Source organism: Schistocerca nitens, chromosome 2, assembly GCF_023898315.1.
Source record: "Schistocerca nitens isolate TAMUIC-IGC-003100 chromosome 2, iqSchNite1.1, whole genome shotgun sequence".
Classification (NCBI taxonomy): Eukaryota; Metazoa; Arthropoda; class Insecta; order Orthoptera; family Acrididae; genus Schistocerca; species Schistocerca nitens.
In genome coordinates this window covers 74,479,072-74,496,073 of record NC_064615.1, presented here as the reverse complement: position 1 = coordinate 74,496,073, position 17,002 = coordinate 74,479,072, and positions in this window count along the sequence as shown.

Below are 17,002 nucleotides of genomic sequence, written 5' to 3'. Positions count from 1 at the left end.
TATGGCCGCACAACGGGCACTAACACAGTTTGACCGTGAAATGGTAGCTGGAGCTAGACGTATAGGATATCCAATTTCAGAAATCGTTAGGGAATTCAGTATTCCGAGATCCACAGTCTCAGTTTCAGATATTACCTCTCACAATGGACAACGCAGTGGCCGACGACCTTAACGACCGAGAGCAGCGTCGTTTCCGTAGAGTTGTCAGTGCCAACAGACAAGCAACACTGCGTGAAATAACCGCAGAAATCAGTATGGAACGTACGATGACTGTATCCGTTAGGGCAGCGAGGTCAAATGTGGTTTTAATGGGCTGTGGCAGCTGACGACCGACGCGAGTGCCTTTGCTAACAGCCCGACATCGCCTGCAGCACCTTTCTTGGCTTCGTCCCACATCGGTTGGACCTTAGACGACTGGAAAAGCGTGGCCTGGCCGGATAAGTCCCGATTTCAGTTGGTAAGAGCTGGTTATGTGGTTGGAGTGTGGTGCAGACCCCACGAACCCATGCACCAAAGTTGTCAACAAAGCACTGCGCAGACTGGTGGCTCCATAATGGCATGGACTGTGTTTAAATGGAATGGATTGTGTCCTGGTTATGTGTGTGTGAATTCCCAAGGGACCGAACTGCTGAGTTCATCGGTCTCTAGACGTACACACTACTTAAACTAACTTATGCTAACAAGGGAACCTCCCCATCGCAGCCCCCTCAGATTTAGTTATAACTTGGCACAGTGGATAGACCTTGAAAAACTGAACACAGATCAATCGAGAAAACAGGAAGAAGTTGTGTGGAACTATGAAAAAAATAAGCAAAATATACAAACTGAGTAGTCCATCCACAAGATAGGCAACATCAAGAAGAATGTGTGCTCAGGAGCGCGGTGGTCCCGTGGTTAGCGTGAGCAGCTGCGGAATAAGAGGTCCTTGGTTCAAGTCTTCACTTGAGCGAAAATTTTACTGTCTTTATTTTCACAAAGTTATGATCTGTTCGTTTGTTCATTGACGTCTGTGTTCACTGTAATAAGTTTAGTGTCTGTGTTTTGCGACCGCACCGCAGAACCGTGCGATTATTATTGAAGTCGCGAGCTATATTTGCTGGATTCATATTGCCCACGGAATACACCTCACGTATTTAATGCACTCTCGTCCAAAGTAGCGAACAGTCAACTGCCAGCCAGGGAGCCTCGTTAGCAGGAATACTGTCTCTTCCGTGCGCTGTAGTCGAGTGACGTCGTGTGTTTCGATGTTTGTTAAGGTGTAGCGCCCCATACTACGGCGCAGTTACCTCGCATCGCACGGACGGATAATAATTGTCTGAAAATAAAAATTTAAACTTTTCACACATGAGGAGACTTCAACCAAGGACCTCTCGTTCCGTAGTTGCGCACGCTAACCACGGGACCACGCTGCGGCTGGGCTCACGTTGTCCTCGATGTTGCCTATCTTGCGCGTGGACTACTCAATTTGTATATTTTGCTTATTTTCTTCAGTTCCACACAACTTCTTCCTGTTTTCTCGATTGATCTGTGTTCAGTTTTTCAAGGCCTTTCCACTGTGCCAACTTATAACTAAATCTGAGGGGGGTGCGATGGGGAGGTTCCCTTGTAAGAACAACACACACATCCATGCTCGACGGAGGACTCGAACCTCCGGCGGGAGGGGCCGCGCAATCCGTGACACGGCGCCCTAAACCACGCGGCCGCACCGCGCGGAGTGTCCTGGTTATGTTCGGCAGCTTGGAGACCATTTTCAGCCATTCGTGCATCTCATATTCCCAAACAACGATGGAACTTTTGTGAATGTCAATACGCTATGTCACCACCACGCCACAGTTGCTGGCAATTGTTTTGAAGAACATTCTCGAGAATTCGAGAGAATGGTTTGGCCATCCAGATTGTCCAGCATGAATCCCATCGAACATTTATGGGATATAATCGAGAGTTCCAGCACAAAATCCTGCATCGGTAACGCTTTCGCAATTATGGACGGCTACATAGGCAGCGTGGCGCAACATTTCTGCAGGGGACTTCCAACGACTTGTTCAGTGAATGCCACGTCGAATTGTTCCACTACGCCGAGCAAAAGCAGGTCCGACATGGTATTAGGAACTTTGCCACGCCTGTTTTCACCTCGGTATATAATAATGGGAGAACCGTCGCCTGCTGCAAGGTGACTTTGTTTTTAAAGCTGCACGATAAGCCTTGGAGGCGTCGCAAAATACTGAAGTGCCCTACAAAATAATGAACGGCGAAACTGGTGATTACTAAATGAGACACGAATTACAATTGCTTTGCTTTATTCCGTTTAAATTATTGACAAAACAAATGAAAAACAGCGACAACAGTGATACGATAATGCCTTGGCATATCTGACATAGGGATTTGGGGGGGGGGGGGGGGAGGGGAGGAGGAAGCTAGTAAACCGGCAATTGAATTAATTATAATGACGAAGTGCCCAGTCATCGTCGTGATGTTAATTGAGGACAGGTGAGAGGGAATACATCATACCATAGTTGTAGCTGAAATCCGCCTGTTCATTTACGTTAAAATACAAGTCTTCAAAGTGAAGCCTGAAGTAACCGAATTACTACGAAAGAACTCCAATAAGCCTACACATCGTCTCGCGGTTGCGGCTCCATCTCACTATAGTATTGCAGGTGGAGGCTGAAGTGGCTGCAGAATTAGTCATTGTGTAAAGTAAACCTTATTTTCAGATTACATTTTATTTTCTTATTTTCCAGATTAACAATGTATATTGCGACTGGAGACATCAGTAGCCTTCAATAAGCTGAGACAGCACTGCAGAACGCATAGCAGGGAATAAGATTTCAGTCCCCGCGCTGGCTGAAGCAGCCGCTGGACCATCTGCATTGTCGGAAGGCATTGAAGTGAAATGCTGAGGCTAATTGTGATAAAGAGAGTTACACCAGTACACGGTACGCAGGGAAACCAAAACCATCCTGGCGCGAAGCAAGTAATTTTGCTTAGTAAATATTTATTGATAAAAGACACTTTTTCACTACAGATATTAGGAGAATCCTGCTGATCGTAAATACTTCCTTAGTACAGTATTACGACATAACCAGATGAATAATGTTTAAGATAATGCAACTGTACGAACAGTTATGATGTTTCACGATTGTAAGCACGAGAGTAGACTGCGCGCCATAGTCGCCAATCGCCAATAGGATACCTCTCTATCTAGTTCTGACAAAAGACCGTGCTTTCAGGAAATAGCTAGTTTTGAGTTAAAAGTGATTGATTGTTTCGTTATTGTCAGATAACGGTGTTTTCTTAAATAAACACGCCATAAGGGCATCCAGGAGCATTATTTCAACTAATATAGCTCCCCGGTTTCATCAATTAGAAATTACACGATATAGAATTGCACTTTCCAGAGAATCCGGTGAAGCTGATTCTGCTTCTGCGAGGGAAATTGCCTGTGAGAGCTTTGCGGCAAAGCAGGTAGGAGAAAATCCTACGTAATGACTCACTAAGGACGGGTTGTCCTAATTTCTGCAAGTCCTGGGTGGAAAATCACGTCCAGTCATACTGTTCACCTCTTTACGCCATCCTCTACAGACTGACTAACTAAACTGAGACACTTCTGGAGGTTTACTGAAAAAAAAAGGGGGGGGGGATTTTACAATAGCCGAAATCAACGACCCTCGCCAGTGGCTAAGGACGTGTCAAACTAAAATATTTCTACAATGTAGCGCCAAATAAACTGGTATAGGCAAGCGTATTCAAGTATAAAGATATGTAAACAGGCAGAAAACAAGTGTCTGGCGAAATTGTTAGATCGGTTACTGCTGCTAGAATGGCAGGTTGTCAAGATTTAAGTGAGTCTGAACTTGGTGTTATAGTCGGCGCACGAGCGCTGGGACACAGCATGTCCAAGGTAGCGATGAAGTGGGGATTTTCCCGTACCACCATTTCACGAGTGTACCGTGAATACCAGGAATCCGGTAAAACATCAAATCTCCGACATCGCTGACGCCGGAAAAAGATCCTCAAGAACAGGACCACCGACGAGTGAAGGGAATCCTTGTATGCGACAGAAGTGCAACCCTTCCGAAATTTCTGCAGATTTCAATGCGGGGGCATCAAAAAGTGTCAGCGTGCAAACCATTCAACGAAACATAATTTACATGGGCTTTCGAAGCCGAAGGCCCATTTATATATCCTTTATGACTACACGACACAACGCTTTACGCCTCGCCTGGGCCCGTCGAGACCGACATTGGACTGTTGATGACTGGAAACATGTTGCCCTGTCGGACGAGTCTCGTTTCAATTTGTATAGAGCGGATGGAAGTGTACGGGTATGGGGACAGCCTCATGAATCCATGGACCCTGCATGTCAGCAGGGGACTGTTCAAGATGGTGGAGGCTCTGTAATGGTGTGGGACGTGTGCAGTTGGGGTGATATTGGACCACTGATACGTCTACGTACGACTCTGACAGGTGACACGTACGTAAGCATCCTGTCTGATCACCTGCATCCATTGATGTCCATTGTGCGTTCCGACGTACTTGGGCAATTCCAGCAGGACAATGCGACACCCCACACGTCCAGAATCGTTACAGACTGGCTCCAGGAACACTCTTGTGAGTTTAAACGCTTCCGCTGGCCACCAAACACCCCAGACATGAACATTATTGAACATATCTGTGATGCAACGTTCTGTTCAGAAGAGATATCCACCCCCTCGCACTCTTACGAATTTATGGATAGCCCTGCAGGATTCATAGTGTCAATTCCCTCCAGCACTACTTCAGACATTAGTCGAGTCCATGCCACGTCATTCTGCGGCACTTCTGCGTCCCCGCGGAGGGTTCTAGACGATATTAGGCAGGTGTACCAGTTTCTTTGGCTCTTCAGTGTAAGTCCTCAATACATCGGCTCAAGCAGCGCTGTTAGCAAGCGGAATCGACGGCGGCTCTCAGCGAGCAAGTCTGCTGGTGGAGGCTCTCGAAGAGCAAATGATTTCTGATTGGATTTCTGACTGAATGTTGAATAAAAGGAAATCTCGTACTGCTGTTTTGCATCTGTTACTAAATTCAGATTGGTTCCGGAGCCTTGCAAGTACCGACCGATAAAAATGCTCCTTACAAAACACTAGTCCCCTTCCTCTAGCTGGTTAGCCAATAACGTTCGTCCTACCACCTTCCACAGGAAAAATTTGCTTCATTCTTTCTATTTGACCACTGAGGTTGACTTCATCGACGTTGTCCCCTTTCTCTCTCTTAACCTGTAGTGTATTTACGCTAGCCATCGCTGGTGGCCTTATATTGCGTTGACATTCGGTTTTTTGTAGAGTCAATGCTTTCAGAGGTGTCTCACGTTTTCGAAAGCGCATTACAACTTCAAGACGTTTATCTCTGGAGTTTGGTGTATTCTAGAGCAACAGTCAACATTCTACAGTTCAGTACAATAGTGCCTTCTGATAAAAAGCTGACCTTCTCACTCCGCTCTCAGGTAGTAAAATCTTTTCGCCAGGAGTTTGTGCCATGAAAGAGTCTAGCTTTGATCATCCAGAACCTAGCTGGACGTCCCTGCGTGACGCTACAAAAGCATGGCCAATGGCCGCTGGGCTATCGACCCTCGACTCTTCCTCGGCAAGCCTTCTGCGAACTGGCTCTAGGGTTGGCGGCCGACTCTGCTGTCCCTGTCGATCCACATGCTTTTTGCACCGTTCACAATGCTTTCGATGTTCTCTCACTTCTATAAAGCATGTAAATTGGAATCAAGAGTAAAAGAAGAGTAAGGTTGCATTAGTCAGTTACTGGCAATCACTAGTACTACTCCAGAATGAGATTTTCACTCTGCAGCGGAGTGTGCGCTGATATGAAACTTCCTGGCAGATTAAAACTGTGTGCCGGACCGAGACTCGAACTCGCGACCTTTGCCTTTCGCGTGCAAGTGCTCTACCAACTGAGCTACCCGAGCACGACTCACCCCCCGTCCTCACAGCTTTACTTCTGCCAGTACCTCGTCTCCTACCTTCCAAACTTTACAGAAACTCTCCTGCGAGATTCTGTAAAGTTTGGAAGGTAGGAGACGAGGTACTGGCAGAAGTAAAGCTGTGAGGACGGGGCGTGAGGCGTTCTCGGGTAGCTCAGTTGGTAGAGCACTTGCCCGCGAAAGGCAAAGGTCCCGAGTTCGAGTCTCGGTCCGGCACACAGTTTTAATCTGCCAGGAAGTTTCACTAGTACTACTGTTTATCGTTTTCCTTGGCATGAATTAAACATTCCGATCAAAAGGATCCATGATTATGAATGTGCATACTTTACGTGACTAATCTCAGAAAAAAGATCTCGTAACACTGACTTGCAGACTGAAACTACATGTGGCATGTAGGCAGACACAGAGACCCTGCTAACAGCACAAAAAATCGACCGTGGCCACTCAGCACCAGAGGTGGACACTTAAATGCAGACTAAGTTGCATATACATCCAAGTGATCAACAGGCAGTTGATCTGCCGAGCAGTTACATGTACAATACAGGTCTCTAAGAAGATAAGCACACTTACAGCCACTGTCACGCTGTTAATGAAGTGCTCTTCTGTTTGGTTCTGCAGATAATGTTTCAAGGGAGCAATGGAGAGATGCTAATGATATTAAGGCTGTGCTGTGTCCACTTTCGTCGAACGGATAACTCAGTAAAAAGAGTCACGCCCGAGCCTGTTCGGATGTTCAAGATCCAGGTGCAATAGCCTACACACGTGACTAAGGAAAGACATTGGAGGACCCAAAAACGAATGTTTGCTATTGGTGCAAGTATGCTAGTAAGAGGTCTAAAGACACCCACACCATCCACAGCTAGAAAAGTGGTGGAACAGGCTTGGAATTAGCTCATGCAAACCATTAAACTCTCTGTCTCATAAAAACTCACATTATGCAATTCCAGATAAATAAAAATTACTTAATAAAATCTATGAGATCAACGGTCACATACAAAATGAAACCCTGTATTTCAAATATCTGAGCATATAAATACACTCCTGGAAATGGAAAAAAGAACACATTGACACCGGTGTGTCAGACCCACCATACTTGCTCCGGACACTGCGAGAGGGCTGTACAAGCAATGATCACACGCACGGCACAGCGGACACACCAGGAACCGCGGTGTTGGCCGTCGAATGGCGCTAGCTGCGCAGCATTTGTGCACCGCCGCCGTCAGTGTCAGCCAGTTTGCCGTGGCATACGGAGCTCCATCGCAGTCTTTAACACTGGTAGCATGCCGCGACAGCGTGGACGTGAACCGTATGTGCAGTTGACGGACTTTGAGCGAGGGCGTATAGTGGGCATGCGGGAGGCCGGGTGGACGTACCGCCGAATTGCTCAACACGTGGGGCGTGAGGTCTCCACAGTACATCGATGTTGTCGCCAGTGGTCGGCGGAAGGTGCACGTGCCCGTCGACCTGGGACCGGACCGCAGCGACGCACGGATGCACGCCAAGACCGTAGGATCCTACGCAGTGCCGTAGGGGACCGCACCGCCACTTCCCAGCAAATTAGGGACACTGTTGCTCCTGGGGTATCGGCGAGGACCATTCGCAACCGTCTCCATGAAGCTGGGCTACGGTCCCGCACACCGTTAGGCCGTCTTCCGCTCACGCCCCAACATCGTGCAGCCCGCCTCCAGTGGTGTCGCGAAGGGCGTGAATGGAGGGACGAATGGAGACGTGTCGTCTTCAGCGATGAGAGTCGCTTCTGCCTTGGTGCCAATGATGGTCGTATGCGTGTTTGGCGCCGTGCAGGTGAGCGCCACAATCAGGACTGCATACGACCGAGGCACACAGGGCCAACACCCGGCATCATGGTGTGGGGAGCGATCTCCTACACTGGCCGTACACCACTGGTGATCGTCGAGGGGACACTGAATAGTGCACGGTACCTCCAAACCGTCATCGAACCCATCGTTCTACCATTCCTAGACCGGCAAGGGAACTTGCTGTTCCAACAGGACAATGCACGTCCGCATGTATCCCGTGCCACCCAACGTGCTCTAGAAGGTGTAAGTCAACTACCCTGGCCAGCAAGATCTCCGGATCTGTCCCCCATTGAGCATGTTTGGGACTGGATGAAGCGTCGTCTCACGCGGTCTGCACGTCCAGCACGAACGCTGGTCCAACTGAGGCGCCAGGTGGAAATGGCATGGCAAGCCGTTCCACAGGACTACATCCAGCATCTCTACGATCGTCTCCATGGGAGAATAGCAGCCTGCATTGCTGCGAAAGGTGGATATACACTGTACTAGTGCCGACATTGTGCATGCTCTGTTGCCTGTGTCTATGTGCCTGTGGTTCTGTCAGTGTGTTCATGTGATGTATCTGACCCCAGGAATGTGTCAATAAAGTTTCCCCTTCCTGGGACAATGGATTCACGGTGTTCTTATTTCAATTTCCAGGAGTGTAGATAACAAACTGAGGTAGCACATGCATGTGAATAAGTTAGGTAAAAGGCTCCGCTTGTTTTGTACCCACAAATATCATTCACGGTGTTCAATTCTATCGGAAATTCCCTTTGGCTTGATGCTGTTCTGCGACATACTATTTTGGTGCAATGTCATTTAAGTACGAGGGTAATCGCAAAGGTAAGGTCTCCTACTTTTTTATAAGTACAGAACTCTGTCTGTGTGGCAGTTGGTCACACTGTTATGAAGAGTGCTTCACTCGCTGTGTGAAAACATGCGCTCGCTGCGCTGAGGCGCTCAGTCTTGGCTTGGCAGCCGTTGAGAATGGAACTCCCGTTGGATGTTATCGCCAAGTGCGAATTGCGTGCAGCTATTCGGTTTTTGAACGCAAAGGGCACTGCGCCGATTGAAATCCATCGACAATTGACGGAAGTGTATGGTGAGTTGTACAAGGAAGTCAAAAATGTTCTTAAGTGGTGTAGAGAGTTTGCAGCTGGTCGGACCGAAATTCACAACGAACAAAGGAGCAGGAGACCGTCGATTTCTGAGGAGACAGTGTTGAAGGTTGAGCAAAGCATGCGTGAAGATCGGCGGATCATCCTGGATGATCTCTGCACGTTGGTTCCTGACGTTTCCCGAAGCACCGCTCACAAAATTTTAACGGAAACATAGAACTACCGGAAAGTGTGCGCAAGATGGCTGCCACACATGCTGAGTGAGGACCACATGCGGCAACGAGTTGATGCTTCCCGCGCATTTCTTCACCGCCCTGCAGCCGAACAGGACAGCTTTCTGGACTCAGTTGTCACGGGTGACGAAACCTGGTCATACCACTTTACACCTGAGACCAAGCAACAATCACGCCAGTGGTGGCATCCTTCTTCAGCATGGCGGCGAGCTGGTATGACATGGCCGGGCAGAGTGGCCGAGCGGTTCTAGGCGCTACAGTCTGGAACCACGCGACCGCTACGGTCGCAGGTTCGAATCCTGCCTCGGGCATGGATGTGTGTGATGTCGTTAGGTTAGTTAGGTTTAAGTAGTTCTAAGTTCTATGGGACTGATGGTCTCAGAAGTTAAGTCCCATAGTGCTCAGAGCCATTTGAACCATTTGGTATGACATGGGCATTCAAAAAGTGCCACAGCGTCTACAAAAATGCATCGATAGAAATGGTGACTACGTCGAAAAATAGCTAAACGCTCAAGCTGTAAACTGATGTAAACAATTGTAGAAATAAATAGGTCGGAGTACTTATAAAAAATAGGATACCTTACTTTCGGGATTACCCTCGTATTTACTTTCTGCGGTAATCTACTTGAGTACTAATTTTACAGTAGCGTGTAGTAAGAATCCATGAATACTCGTATTATAAAAATGGATGCATGTATGTGTTCCAAATCTCGTCCATGTCGTCCTAAACCATGGTCCGATTTCAACCAAACCTGCTACACACATCCCATAGTGTCAGGCAACGATCACTGTGCGCCGAAGAACTATTTACCTCTCATAGTTCGGGAGACATGACGTCTTAAACCCTGAATGCGTGAAAAACTTCAGCACTGTGTATGACTCTTAAATTTATTATTTCTTTGCTACTAACACTATTCGCAACGGATATTGGAGATAGTATCCACATATGCCAGTGAGTTTACCTACACAAATGTATCACTGTACGACACAAATTTCAAGAGATATAACATCATAAACACTGAGATGCGTGAAAAAACGCCGTCTCATGCATGAAGTTTTAATACATTTATTCTTTACTACTAAGACACTCATACAGTTGAATCAGCTTAAGGAAATCCCTGACACCTGCCAGCGCTTCTGACAGCTTTGAACTCCGAAGCGCAAACTGCTGGAGGCGAAAACAATAGCTATCTGTAGAGTTATGAATTGGGGTTGCCATATACAGGTTCACAAAGTCGCGTTGTAGACACGCGAAGCATCTGTACTTATACAGTTGTACAGCATACAGATTTGCCGGCCAGAGTGGCCGTGCGGTTCTAGGCGCTACAGTCTGGAGCCGAGCGACCGCTCCGGTCGCAGGTTCGAATGCTGCCTCGGGCATGGATGTGTGTGATGTCCTTAGGTTAGTTAGGTTTAATTAGTTCTACGTTCTAGGCGACTGATGACCTCAGAAGTTAAGTCGCATAGTGCTCAGAGCCATTTGAACCATCATGCAGATTTCTTTGTACGACTGTTTCATAGTGTCAAAGGTGTTTCCACAAATACGTGGGAATGAAAATTTTTTCGGTATTGAGGTAAAAACACAGTTCACTTTCCGCTTTCGTTTCTAATAGAAAATTGTATAAACGAGTACCCGGTCAAGGCCGGGCTTGTCAGCTAGTATTACATAAATCTGACAACTGAACATCTCACAGAAGTCTCTTAAGGGACTTTGGGATTCTTACACTCACGTGCCAAAGTATTTGTTCCCTAACAGTAGCTACGGTTAACAGTAATGTTGAATTTAGGGTCAGTTGTGAAATTCATAACCATAATATTAGAAGTTACAGAAGAATGCTGAAGATTAGATGGGTAGATCATATAAGTACTGAGGAGGTATTGAATAGGATTGGGGAGAAGAGAAGTTTGTGGCACAACTTGACTAGAAGAAGGGATCGGTTGGTAGGACATGTTCTGAGGCATCAAGGTATCACCAATTTAGTAATGGAGGGCAGCGTGGAGGGTAAAAATCGTAGAGGGAGACCAAGAGATGAATACACTAAGCAGATTCAGAAAGATGTAGGTTGCATTAAGTTCTGGGAGATGAAGAAGCTTGCACAGGATAGGGTAGCATGGGGAGCTGCATCAAACCAGTCTCAGGACTGAAGACCACAACAACAACAACAACAACAACAACAATACTAGAAGTAAAAGTAATTTACATGGAGACTTTGTGTGACTGTTTACGGTAGAGAAGAAATAAACAGTTGTTTTAAGAAGGTGGTTTCACTTTGGAATATAATTGTAAAATGTTTCTCAAAATTAACTTCTATTATCGAAGTAAGCAACGAATACAAGAAGAAACTGGCAAAAAGTAAACAATAAATTGTTCTAAGGTCGTGGTTTTACTTTGGAACTGCTGGGACATACAGATTTTCACCATTCAAAATTTCATGCGATATATTCGAAAGCAATTTCTGTTTTTCCCTAGGCACAATCCCACATCTTGAAACTCCTGTGGCCTAAAACTAAACATTGTGTCAAATGCGAGAGTGACAACCAAAGCGCTAGAACATCACAGACTTTTCGCAGGCTACGCGCCATTTACTAGTCACAGATATCCACTTTTTTCAGTGACCAAGTGCTCTTCAAAACATGACAGAGTCATATTAATATCCGGGCATCCCGCTATCCAGATTCAGATTTTCTGTGGTTTCTGTAAATCTTTTCATGCAAGAGCGGGGACGGTTTGATGCTGAACATGTTCTCAGTCTTAAGAAGACTAAGTCGACAATTAATTTTTTCTCATCGTGCCTTCTCATAACCTTAATCTAAGAGGGAAATTATCGCATGTGTCACCTGCCTGTATGTTGTGCAGTTAGTTCTGTAATTTAATTGTTCGTATGCTCTATTTCTGAGGTGAAGATGGGTAATCAGAATGACATTCGACTAAATAAGTATGGAAAACCACCTAAACACCACATCTAGGTTTGATAGCATTAACAGCTCATGCAAAATCGTACCAATGTGGTGCTATGTGGTGGCCTACAGCATTCTAACATACAATAGTAGTAACCATAGCTAAAATGATTATATTAAGTTTGTGTATATAAATTGAACTGTTTAAATATATTTTAATTTTATAATTAATAGCTTAACATTGTTGTTGTTGTTGTGGTCTTCAGCCCTGAGACTGGTTTGATGCAGCTCCCCATGCTACCCTATCCTGTGCAAGCTTCTTCATCTCCCAGAACTTAATGCAACCTACATTCTTCTGAATCTGCTTAGTGTATTCATCTCTTGGTCTCCCTCTACGATTTTTACCCTCCACGCTGCCCTCCATTACTACATTGGTGATACCTTGATGCCTCAGAACATGTCCTACCAACCGATCCCTTCTTCTAGTCAAGTTGTGCCACAAATTTCTCTTCTCCCCAATCCTATTCAATACCTCCTCATTAGTTATGCAATCTACCCACCCAATCTTCAGCATTCTTCTGTAGCACTACATTTCAAAAGCTTCTATTCTCTTCATGTCCAACTATTTATCGTCCATGTTTCACTTCCATACATGGCTACACTCCATACAAATACTTTCAGAAACGACTTCCTGACAATTAAATCTATACTCGATGTTAACAAATTTCTTTTCTTCAGAAACGCTTTCCTTACCGTTATCAGTCTGCATTTTATATCCTCTCTACTTCGACCATAGTTATTTTGCTCCCCAAATAGCAAAACTCCTTTACTACTTTAAGTGTCTCATTTCCTAATCTAATTCCCTCAGCATCACCCGAATTAATTCGACTACATTCCATTATCCTCGTTTTGCTTTTGTTGATGTTCATCTTATATCCTCCTTTCAAGACACTGTCCATTCCGTTCAACTGCTCTTCCAAGTCCTTTGCCGTCTCTGACTGAATTACAATGTCATCGGCAAACCTCAAAGCTTTTATTTCTTCTCCATGGATTTTAATATATATTCCGAATTTTTCTTTTTTTTCCTTCACTGCTTGCTCAGTATACAGATTGAATAACATTGGGGAGAGGCTACAACCCTGTCTTACTCCCTTTCCAACCACTGCTTCCCTTTCGTGTCCCTCGACTCTTCTAACTGCCGTCTGGTTTCTGTACAAATTGTAAATAGCCTTTCGCTCCCTGTATTTTACCCCTGCCACCTTCAGAATATGAAAGAGAGTATTCCAGTCAACATTATCAAAAGCTTTCTCTAAGTCTACAAATGCTGGAAACGTAGCATTGCCTTTCCTTAATCTAGCTTCTAAGATAAGTCGTAGAGTCAGTATTGCCTCACGTGTTCCAATATTTCTATGGAATCCAAACTGATATTCCCCGAGGTCGGCTTGTAAGTAGGCTGTTTAGGTTTTTTTATTGGTAACGCCACCTCTGTATGAAAATCACTGGCTGTGCTGTGTGCAGTCTGTGGCTGCTTTTCATTGTTGTAATACCCGCCATTGTAGTGTTAAGCAGCTGGCTGTGAACAGCGCGTAGCGTTGGGCAGTTGGAGGTGAGCCGCCAGCAGTGGTGGATGTGGGGAGAGAGATGGCGGAGTTTTGAAATTTGTCATGAGCTATACTCCTGGAAACGGAAAAAAGAACACATTGACACCGGTGTGTCAGACCCACCATACTTGCTCCGGACACTGCGAGAGGGCTGTACAAGCAATGATCACACGCACGGCACAGCGGACACACCAGGAACCGCGGTGTTGGCCGTCGAATGGCGCTAGCTGCGCAGCATTTGTGCACCGCCGCCGTCAGTGTCAGCCAGTTTGCTGTGGCATACGGAGCTCCATCGCAGTCTTTAACACTGGTAGCATGCCGCGACAGCGTGGACGTGAACCGTATGTGCAGTTGACGGACTTTGAGCGAGGGCGTATAGTGGGCATGCGGGAGGCCGGGTGGACGTACCGCCGAATTGCTCAACACGTGGGGCGTGAGGTCTAAACAGTACATCGATGTTGTCGCCAGTGGTCGGCGGAAGGTGCACGTGCCCGTCGACCTGGGACCGGACCGCAGCGACGCACGGATGCACGCCAAGACCGTAGGATCCTACGCAATGCCGTAGGGGACCGCACCGCCACTTCCCAGCAAATTAGGGACACTGTTGCTCCTGGGGTATCGGCGAGGACCATTCGCAACCGTCTCCATGAAGCTGGGCTACGGTCCCGCACACCGTTAGGCCGTCTTCCGCTCACGCCCCAACATCGTGCAGCCCGCCTCCAGTGGCGTCGCGACAGGCGTGAATGGAGGGACGAATGGAGACGTGTCGTCTTCAGCGATGAGAGTCGCTTCTCCCTTGGTGCCAATGATGGTCGTATGCGTGTTTGGCGCCGTGCAGGTGAGCGCCACAATCAGGACTGCATACGACCGAGGCACACAGGGCCAACACCCGGCATCATGGTGTGGGGAGCGATCTCCTACACTGGCCGTACACCACTGGTGATCGTCGAGGGGACACTGAATAGTGCACGGTACATCCAAACCGTCATCGAACCCATCGTTCTACCACTCCTAGACCGGCAAGGGAACTTGCTGTTCCAACAGGACAATGCACGTCCGCATGTATCCCGTGCCACCCAACGTGCTCTAGAAGGTGTAAGTCAACTACCCTGGCCAGCAAGATCTCCGGATCTGTCCCCCATTGATCATGTTTGGGACTGGATGAAGCGTCGTCTCACGCGGTCTGCACGTCCAGCACGAACGCTGGCCCAACTGAGGCGCCAGGTGGAAATGGCATGGCAAGCCGTTCCACAGGACTACATCCAGCATCTCTACGATCGTCTCCATGGGAGAATAGCAGCCTGCATTGCTGCGAAAGGTGGATATACACTGTACTAGTGCCGACATTGTGCATGCTCTGTTGCCTGTGTCTATGTGCCTGTGGTTCTGTCAGTGTGATCATGTGATGTATCTGACCCCAGGAATGTGTCAATAAAGTTTCCCCTTCCTGGGACAATGAATTCACGGTGTTCTTATTTCAATTTCCAGGAGTGTATATATGATGATATCAACGTAAATACATTGTTTGTTCTCTATTAATATCTTTCATTTGCTAACTATCCCTATCAGTAGTTAGTGCCTTCCATAGTTTGAATCTTTTATTTAGCTGGCAGTAGTGGCGCGCTGTATTGCAGTAGTGGGAGTAACCAAGATTTTTGTGAGGTAAGTGATTTGTGAAAAGTACAGGTTAATGTTAGTCAGGGCCATTCTCTTGTAGAGATTATTGAAAGTCAGATTGCGTTGCGCTAAAAATATTGTGCGTCAGTTTAAGCACAGTCCTGTAAAATTGTTCAAAAGGGGACGTTTCATATGTCGACCCTTAGCCTAGGATACCTCACTGGAATCTTCTGTTTTTTTCTTGTAGTTTGTGTAATTAGTGTAGCTTTTGTTTATTGCTAGCGCGTAATTGTAGAGAAAATCTCCTTTGTAGTTGCAGTCTTTCATTGTTGTACAGCAAAACAGTTGTGGCATGCATGTAGATTTGCACCAAGTATTTCGCAGCTGCAATTAACTAGATATTATTTTCAGTGTTATGTTAATGTGTTCTTTTATTTTTGCTCTTCAAATTGTGTTTTTCTGTGTTGTCGTGTGAAATACTGTGACACTAATGGCGTGTGAAAAACGTAACACTAGGCTCCAAAGCAAACTGAGAAATAATAGTGACGACGAGCGTAGCTTGCCAGCACCCCTGTGTAATGAATTAACAGACGTTCAAAGTAGTAATTTGGTAACTGCATAGGGAAATGGAGCGGGCTGCAAACAATGGCGTAGGCAGTGAAACAATTAGTGAGCAGGGAAGCATTATCGATCGATCGGTCGGCAATAGCTCGGCTCAGGAATCCGAAATGACACGACACGATCTCGCAAATACTGTAGATTCAGGTTTTGGATCCTCACCGTTTTCTCAAATAAGTCAAGACACATTTTCTGCTTGTCAAAATGTGAATGTTTCCGGTGCAAATTCACTGCCGAAAATCACTGAGGAACATGTTCCAGACACCAGTGCATTGTTATTACAATTAATACAACAAATGGGACAAACACAACAAAAGCTTCAAAAGTTAGACACAATGGAACAAAATCTTAAAAAGTTAGACACAATGGAACAATACCAGAGACAAACACAGCAACAGTTAGACACAATGGAACAAAATCTTCAAAAGTTAGACGCAATGGAACAAAATCTTCAAAAGTTAGACTCATTGGAGCAAACTCTTGAACAAACACGTGAGGATTTAACTACTGAGTTACATCACATTGAATCGAAATGTCAAAAAGTCTGTAATGACGTAAAAACACAAATTTGTGAGCATTTCCAACCTATTTTTTCGCGTCATGAAAATGCACTACAGAATCACGAAGCAGCCATAAAAGAACTGCAAACTACTGTTCATGAAAATCATGAGACCTTGCAAGTTAATTTGACTCAGTTGCATCTACCGATTCGGTTACGCAACTTGCAAAAACTCAGGAAAACTTGAAGGACACAGTAGATTCGATTTCAACACAAATGGACACTCTGAAACTTGGTTCAGAAAAACACACTGAGGAAATGTGTTCACTATCGGAGAAAGTAGCCGAACTTTCGGATCAGGTCACTAACTTATCTACAAAGGTAGATGATGATCTGAATGACACAAGACCTGTAGCCTTCACTGACACAGAAGAGTATGAACAAATTAGAAAATTCAAACAAAATCAAAATCAAATCAATACACAGTACAAAAGAGAAATCCGGGAAGTACAAGATCAGTTGACGCAGGTAATACAAGAATTACATATTTCAGAGGACACTCGCGCTCCAGTACAGGAAGAGGGACATAGAAATACGGAACAGCCACAAAATAATAACACAGCGCATTTCGGAAATTATGAAAGAAATTGGCAA